This window comes from Rhagoletis pomonella, unplaced genomic scaffold (genome assembly GCF_013731165.1).
Source record: "Rhagoletis pomonella isolate Grant_MI unplaced genomic scaffold, Rhpom_1.0 Rhpom_scaffold_00002, whole genome shotgun sequence".
Lineage (NCBI taxonomy): Eukaryota > Metazoa > Arthropoda > Insecta > Diptera > Tephritidae > Rhagoletis > Rhagoletis pomonella.
Window position 1 is genome coordinate 45,476,098 of NW_023458556.1, and position 9,373 is coordinate 45,485,470.

A 9,373-nucleotide genomic window follows, 5' to 3' on the forward strand; every position below is an offset into this window, starting at 1 on the left:
AGCGTTTTAGGAAGACGACGCAGGGTTGCAAGTATTCGCACTTGACACAAGTTCGCCTTGAATTCGTATATTTTACCATTTATTCTTAGAAATCAAAAAGTAAAAATTTTATTTGAAGGAATTCTGTTCACGGTATCAACTTATATTTTATATCAAAATTCATTAGCATTAAGGAAGAAGGGCTAAAACAAAAGCAGGAAATATAAAATACCCGCCATTACTCTATGACAATATTCACTATAGTGTTGGTAAGCATGTCCTTGCCTTCTGCACATATCTGGAGAAAAAGTGGACCATATTTCTAATACTAAACCTTCAATTCTTTAAAGTTTCACATACCTTTTCACTTATACCAGTTTTAAAATATGATCGCACATTTTCCATAGGCGATAGATCAGTGCTTTAAGATTGCCACTCCAACGTGTTAATATTTTCGTTCTCAATACACATATTTTAACATAATTCTGGTCTGTTGTAAAATTAAATTGTCACCAATTAATCGCTTACCTTAAAGAGTGATCACGTCTTTCAAAAAGTTCAAGCAAACTTGAGAATTGGTTTTGCCTTCAAGAACCGCCATTTTTTTACCAATATTGTTACCACACCACATATATAATACTGTTATCACAACAAAAAAATGCATTCAAAGTTTCCTTTATTTTAGGTAAAACCGGCAAAGTATTCGTATGAACTTATTTTTGGAATGTATAAATATGGGATCGATATTTATATTCACACAAAAAAAAAAAAGCTTACACCCTGTTAAATCACATTTCGTCTTTATTAACAATGTAGGAGAAAAAGGCAATTAAACAAAAAATACTATTTTTTTTATTTGGGCTACTATCTTTGCAATTATTCACAGCTACACCAACTTGGTGTGCTTGTTCACTTATTTTTAACAGCAACTGTATTTGTCTTTTTCATACACATAAAGAAATCATAACCACTAAGCATAAGCATAGACGAGCATTTCAGAACTTCAGCATCGTTTTGCGTGGGTGAAACTAAGGTCATATTCAACAATATATGTAAAAAAATACCTACATATTTTACATACATACGTATCAATACATACCTATGTATATATTTTACATACCTATGTATATTTTTTACATACATACGTAGCTATATCAATATTTATATAAGCTTTTCTACGTGCACAATAAATGTGCTCGTTGCGAATTTATTATTTTTACGATGAGAAAATAACAATGGCTGCTAGAGGAAGCAATTGATGAACAATGTATGCATAGGAAGAAAAATTATATTGCGTGATTTTTTACGCTGAAATGCGATATGTGAAACAACATGCTTGCCTATAAGTGGATTTTTTTTTTTTATAAATGTGCTGAAATGAACGCATTGAAGCACCTATGAAGTTACGTAGCGTTAATAAGCATTCGCACACATACATACATATTCACTCGTCGTAGCGCTTCTTGCGTAACCATAGCTACTTTGCTGTCTTAGCGTTTCGTACGTGAGGCATATTTGCAGGCGTTGAGAAAGCAACTCAAACCACATACACTACCGGAACAAAGTATTGGCACAGCAAATTTTTCACAATATATGCAACAATTTTTATTGTAACATTTTTCCGCCAATTTTGTATAAAAATATAGTTCATTCTACAACAAAAAAACATAAAAATATAATTCCGAAACTTTGTGCAAAACTCGCGAAGATTCATCAAATTTTCATGCAAATTTTCAACATTTTAATTAGATTTTTTAGAATTTTTTTGAGTATGCAGTTTTGCAGCCCATTAAATTCTAGTTAAAAACCAAGTTAGGAGTTAGTTAAGAATCGCATTGAATTTTGAGAACTTTTTTTGTTGAAGGTGTTTTGCATTTTTTCCATATAAAGTATTTTCGAAAAAATTTTGGTGTATGGAAGAGACTGCGTGAAAAAATTGCCAAAAATTAACGGTAATTCCTAGCTACTTAAAACTTGCACTTTATTATAATAGAATTGATTGGGCTACAAATCTGCATACTCACAAAAAATTCTAAAAAATCTGATTAAAAAGTTGAAAATATGCCTGAATATTTGCTGAATTTTCGCGAGTTTTGCACAAAGTTTAGGAATTATATTTTTATGTTTTTTGTTGAAGAATGAACCATATTCTCATACAAAATTTGCGGAAAAATATTAGAGTAAAAATTGTTGCATATATTGTGCCGTGCCAATACTTTGTTCCGGCAGTGTATGTATATGTAACTACGTACATATGCTTACCTAGCATTTTTGTAAGCACAAATTCTTAGCATCATTTTTAGTAGCAGTTAGTCAAGTGCTTCAGTTTTTCTTTCTTCCACCGCTTACACATAGTAGGTATGTATGTATGTATGTAGCAACGTGCTGCTCCGCTCCAGCTTTGCCTACAATCGCGACATATTATTATTTTTTCTTACACTTGACTTTTGATTGAATTTCGAAGTGGAAGCAGTAAATTGTGAAACTTGAATTTCAATTACTCTGTTGATTTTGATACATACACTTATGTACAGTCAGGTCGTAGCTACACCTTGCGAAAATTCCAATTCTATCAAACAAATTTGAAGTATTTTAAATCTATTCTTATATTATTCCAACACGAGTTCATACTTACATATATGCAATATATGAGCTAATACTATATACGAGTACTCTCAGGGTGTGAACACAACTACAAAATATTTAATGCAGACACGTGTGTATTAAGGGCATATGAAAGGTTTCGTGTGGTCACGTTCTTCCCAAAGCAAACAGATGCCGAAAATTAATAAGAAAAATCAAATTTCGCACGTATTAAGTTTTTTCTGTTGTGAATATTCAAGGCAACGCCATGCTATTTTATTGGGAAATTTTTTCTAGCCTCATATTACACAACCAGTTTATTGAAAATTGTTTATAAGGCAAATGCATTTTTTTCGTGGCAGAGATGTAGCCTGTAGCGCACACCTCCGTGTTCTCAATCGATGCGGCCATCAAGTCAAACCTTCTATTAACGCATTGTTAGTGATTAGCTTCTTCGAAAAGCTACATTCAAAACAGACAGCCAAATTTTTTGGTATTCGACTCTCACATCTGCTCTCAGAGAGCACTCTTCAACAAACCGACATATGTGAGCAGTGGAACCACACTTCCATTTCACTATGCAGCGTCCATGAAGAAGTAGTCGGATTTCAACGAGCCCGAAAGAACAATTGATACGATGCGGAATCTCACGAAGTTGCAGAGCAAAAGTATAACGCCTAGAGGCCCACGGTGCAATCGGGCGCCATGCGCGTTATTTGGGGTCAATATAGGAAAGCGAGAAATTTGTGGCTATTAAGATTCTACTCGAAATTAGGTGTAGGGCACCTAAGCTAACTGCATATAACCGGTGAAACTGCAAAACGGCCTTTGTCAATTAGTACTCTTTTGTCACTCAGATGCACTGTTAACTGTTCCGGAATGCATCTGCAAATCGTAACAGTCTCACAAACTAATAACAAAACTATTTGCCTTTGGCTGGTGAAGATGATTGACATAGAAGGTTTTGGCATATCACCAACGATATGCTGATATCCTAGCCCTCGAATTCGATTTCACATTTACTTTTACATACGGCTCCGATATGATTGATCGAGATGGAGTGGAAGCTGTGGTATTCTCGCAGGAGCTCAATCTAAAACAGCCGTACAAACTTCCCAGCTATTTCAGTATTTTTAAGGCTGAAACCTACACCGCAACCAAAGCGGCGGAATCAGCAGCTGAATTAACCCCTTATAACTCTCCTATGGCTAGTACAGATTGAAAAGTGTACATGAAGTGATGAGTAAAACGTCAAACGCACACAACGCTAAGGGCTTTTGGAAGACCGCGATTTAGCTACCTTGGCTCTGCGTACTTCTTCTCACTGAAGTATATTGCCGACCAAAGAATAAGCAATTTTTAACCACTCGCCTGACTATCACAAGTTTGGCGGCGAGGAGTTGTAAAGGGATAATTCATAAATTTTTTTGCAGAATATGATCGAAATGTGTAACGTTCCCCAACAATGAATAAAAGTAGCACAAGAAAAACGTGAAATATTACAAGATGGCTCATAAAAATGATTATTTTTTTTCATTTAAAGAAAAAATTTTCAAATGCATTTTTGTAGCCTATTAACTTCTAGTACAAGAAGGCAAGTTTAAGAGGTTAAGAAATTACTTGGATTATTAATAATTTCTCTTCTTTTTCTGTTGAAATGTTGAGCACATTTTACGAATGGGGAAGTAAAATGCCCAGCGCCTTCAGCAAAAAAAAAGTATTAAATAAAAACTAACTTGAATTCTTACAAAAAATAAATACAAATAAAATATCAGCCAAGAATTTTAGGCTATAGACCTCTTAGAATAGTTTGTTACACGTGTGCGCCACTGCGATGAACCTTGTTTCATTTAATGTTTCTAATTGCCAGGCGATCACCGTGGTTAAACGGTTAGAGATGCCAATCGGTACGTCCAGGGTTCGATCCCTGGTGCGAGCAACATCAAAAACAAATTTTTTTTCCAATAGTGGTGACCCTCGGGAGGTAATGGCAAATCACCGAGTGTATTTCTGTCACAGAAAGGGCTTCTCTTTAAAACTGTGGGTCCTAAGGCGCACAACACAAGTCAGAGGGGAAGCCAAGCCAATGTGTAAGCTCAAATAATTATTATTTATTAATTTATTTAATTTACACAAATTAGCAAGAAGAATGGACGCATGCTTTGCGGAACTGCACGCGTGCTATCATTAAGAAGCACAGGATTCGCGTTAATGGCATCTTAAAAATTTCGTAAAAAAAAAATCTGAAAAATGTATTTTATGGAAGTCGTTTCCTTCTTCTAGCAACTCTTTACTTATATGTATGTGATGTTTCTAACTCATCACACCAAATTTGTCGATACCTAGCTTTAGCAAAACGGAGACTTAAAAGGCGCTTGATTGCTTACCAGCCAGACTTTTAGAAAAATGTTGAAGAGATTAAGTAATTAGCCAGTAAAGTCTAAACTTATTTCATTCGCAACAAAATTGTACTGCATATCCATTAATATTTATTTCTGAATAAATAGCTACATATAAATACGTGTATACATTAAATACGCTACATATTTTTGAATAATTTATTTATAGTGACCCCTTTTTCTATGACTTCACTTTTCAAAAAGGAAAGATGGTTAAATATTTTGCATACAATATCCACTATTTGCAAAATATCCTTTTAAAAATACATACATACATTTGTTGGCTTCCAAGACCACCCGCAAGCATTACAATTTAAATGATATTACTTTTATTAAGCTTTACAAATGCGAAAAACCCCTTTCTTGATTGACGGTCAATTATACATGAACGTAAATTCACTTAGACACTCATGCATAGGTACATACATACATGTATAATACTTAACTCAAGACGCATACGACTGACAAGGGATTTACTGCCACTTCTACGCACATACATATGTATGTACATTAGGGTGGCTCGAAAACAGTAAAGTCGGAATTGCTCTCACCCCCTAGGATAGTTCTATATCGAAAAAAGTATACCCCTGTTTTTTTTTTTGATGAAATAAAAAAATATTTAGAGGTCGCTCAAAGCGCCCAAAGTTTTCCATGTATTTTTATATGGGAGAGCATACAAATTCCGACTTAACTTTTTCACATGCATTTGTGGACCACCCTAATGTACATACATATAGACATTTGAATACAAAGAATGACTACGAATAATAAGAAAATCCAGTAATTTGATGAATAGCTGATGACCTTTAAGGGCTTATATACCCCAACGCAGCGGCAGACATGTGTAAGTACAAAATGAGAAAGGCAGCGCGGAGAAGAGTTTAAAAAGAAATGGAAATTCGGAGGAAATCTACGCACTAGAGTAAACACGCTTGGAGGAGATGAATGCAAACTGCCAGTAGAAGAGACGCAATACACAAACGTATGTACATATGTTTGTATGTATAAGTACATCTGAATAAATGTACAAATGTTAAATGAGTGTACCAAGGCGAATATTAAAGTAAGAAGTCTTAAAACGTTTAAAGCTTTTATGCTCGTATGTATGTACGTATGTAAAACTATTCAGATTACGTATACGCGCTGTAGGGCAAATATTGTTAGAAGCTCCTGTGTTTACATTCACAAATGCGTACATACATACATATGTATGTGTGTGCATGCTTGTACGAAAGTAAGGCAAAATAGACACGTTTCAAAGATTTTTGCAGCCATTCAGCATTCGTCACTTCATTTAAAGTTGTGTTTTTTAGGTTGCATGTATATGTAAGTGTGTATGTGGCGATCGCCTGCTCTGTGCTTACACACCCGAATGAATTTGAATTCAAACGATTCGCTTCAGTTAACATGCAGAGATCATTTTTACGGCATTTTCGCTATCATTCCCTCTAATAAAATAATAATGTGAAATTTTACATTTAGAAATACCCTGCAGAAAAAACTCCTTACTACCTACTTGTGAACTAGAATATTATAAGCTTGCTTTTTAGCTCAACAAGTTTGTCTTTTATTTGTTACATACCACCGATTAGAAATACTCGTGGTGTCATACCTGTTGACCCGGTCGAAATAAATATTAAACATAGATACGTACGATATTTTGCGCATTTCCTAAACAGTCGCATTAGTAGAAAAAGCAAGACGTGTCATTATAGAAGTAAGAAGCCCGAACCAGCGGGCAGTGGCACCTTTTTTCTTGATTTTATTTTTATTTTTAAGCTCCTTAATTGATTCCAGAATAATTTTTACGTTGTGAATTTTTTGTTTTCCTTATTTCAAACGGAAAAATATTTCATGTTTTTGGAATAAAATTTTTATTGGGAGAATTTTTGATTTAATTTTTGTTCCAACTTTTTTTAATTTCAAAATCTATTTTCTCGGAATTTCAATTAACTTTTGTGGCATTTTTTTATTAGTTTTTTACTTTACATTTTGACTTTTTTATATTTTTTTTAAGTGCTCCACCGTCCCATCCTCTTCAAGGCAGGATAGGCAAATGGAGTTGTCATGTACGCTTGTCTTTGTCAGGTGTTTGCGCCACGTGAAGTAACCAGTCATTAGTCCAACAAGTTGCCTACAATTTATAGGCATTTTTTTTTAATTTCGTTATTTTAAAATCCGAAGTTACATTTTTTACCATTTATTTTTTTTGATTTCATTATACAAAAGATTTTTTTTTTTTGTAATTTTATTTTCATGGTGCCAAAATACTATTTTTGTATAAAAAATTTTTTATTTACTTCATTTTGAGCAAAATAATATATATATTTTTCTTACATTGAATATTTTTGGTATTTTTAACTCTTTTTTTCATTTAAACATGTTTTTTTAAATCTACGCTTAAAATTTGTATGAAACTGTAAAGGGCAAACCTTATTTGCGCTATGAATAGTTGCCCATAAAATCAAAGATATTTGTTTTTAAATAGAAATTGTGAGTCCTTGTTTCTTTTGGCGTTTTCGTTTCTACCAAAAAATGTTGCCTTTTCATTGCCCTCTTTGAACAAACGTCAAGGAGAGGGCAATGAAAAGGCATAATTTTTTTGTAGAAACGAGAACGCCATTTAAAAACTTAAGCGTATATATGCACGTACGTAAAAAAATACGGCTATTATGAAAAGATAAAAATTCTTTAAGAATTTCCATACAACTTTATTGTAATTTTCTTTGTTTCTTACCTTATTTTTAATTAAAACATCAAAAACTATTTTTTAAGTTATTTATTTATTTTTTTTTATTTCGTTAATTTTATTTTAATGACTTTTGTATTAAATTTTTAAATTTAAGTTTTTTAGGTAACTATAAACTTTTATGATAATTTTTTGTATTCTAATTATTTTAAAAGAAAAATATATTTTTTTCATTATATTTAAATCTCATGATACTTTTAAGGATTTATAATGTCTATTTTTTGGCAAAAAATTAATATGTGGTGTTGAAATTTTTACTTTCATTATCTAGCAAAAAATATTTTTTTAATTCCATTAATTTCTTCAGGTATTTTGAAAATTTTTCTGTAACTTAATTTTTTATTAAATTCTTTTTATATGATTTGCAGAAAACTGTTAAAATTTATTATATTTTTATATTTTTTTTTATTTACATATACAATTTTAGTGATATCTTTTGAGTATTTTATTTACTTGAACTTTTTTTATTAACCCTAGGCGTACATTCTTCATCGAATCGACGAGCCGACAACGTGTGTTGTTTCCGTATACAAAAATAAGAATGTACTTCCAGGGTTGAAACTATTAAAATTATTTTTTATACTAATTTTTCTACTTCCTTGCCTTAAATAATTATTTTTCGACCACTTGGTTATGATCTTTATAATGAAAATCATAATTTAGTCGCTAAAAGTTGTTTTTTTTTTCGGATCAAATATATATAACCGTAACGGTGCATGCAATGTATTTGTATACCTTTCATGCATGAAATGGTATTATAACTTTGGTCCGATGTTTGTAAGTACCAGAATAAGAAGAGATAGGCCCATTAAAATGTATACTTAAATGATCAGAACGTCGATCTGCGTCGATTTAGCCATGTCTGTCTGTCCGTCTGTCTGTCTGTCTGTCTGTCCGTCTGTTTGTATGCAATCTAGTCTCTCAGTTTTCGAGATATCCGGATGAAATTTGGTAGGTGGGTGTATTTTTATATTGTATTAATCATTTGTCGGAACCGGAAGAATCGGACCACTATAACATATAGCTCCCATACAACTGATTGTTCAGATATGAGATTTTTCGTTATAACTCCTCCATCTAAGTAGCTAGGAACACGGAAATTTGGCACTGTTGTCACTCATTATCAAAAGAATACTTTCAGTGAAAATGGCGAAGATCGGGTCGCTATAACCTATAGCCTCCATACAACTGATTGTTCAGATTCGAGATTCTTTGTTATAACTTCTCCATATATGCAGCTAGAAACATGAAATTTCGCAATATTTTCACTAATTACCAACAGAAATTTAAAAATAAATCTCTTGATATTTAGTGCATCTGAGTTTTTTCAAGGCAAGTTTTTTTATGAATCTAATAATTCATTGTATTATTTATTTTTGTACTGTAATTTTTTAATTTTATTATTCCAAAAATTAAAAGTTGTGTAATTTCGTTTAATATTAACGTAACTTTTAACTTATTTCTTTTTTTGCAATTCATCAATTAGTAGTTTTTATTAAAGTGACAATAACAAAAGCTAACACGACACTGATTACTCAGATCCAGAAGCGGTAGTTTTTTTTCGTGACGCAACGGCCGATATTTGCAAGTAACGGGTGATTTTTTAAGAGCTTGATACCTTTTTTTTAAAAAAAACGCATAAAATTTGCAAAATCTCATCGGT

At 32.4% G+C, this 9,373-nt stretch overlaps 1 protein-coding gene across 1 annotated transcript in view; it reads left to right on the top strand.

Annotated features, from left to right (window-relative positions):
• Positions 1 to 9,373, top strand: part of LOC118753434 (zinc metalloproteinase-disintegrin-like) — a 357,938-nt gene that overhangs the window by 344,264 nt on the left and 4,301 nt on the right. The gene's annotated exons all lie outside the window — the stretch shown is intronic.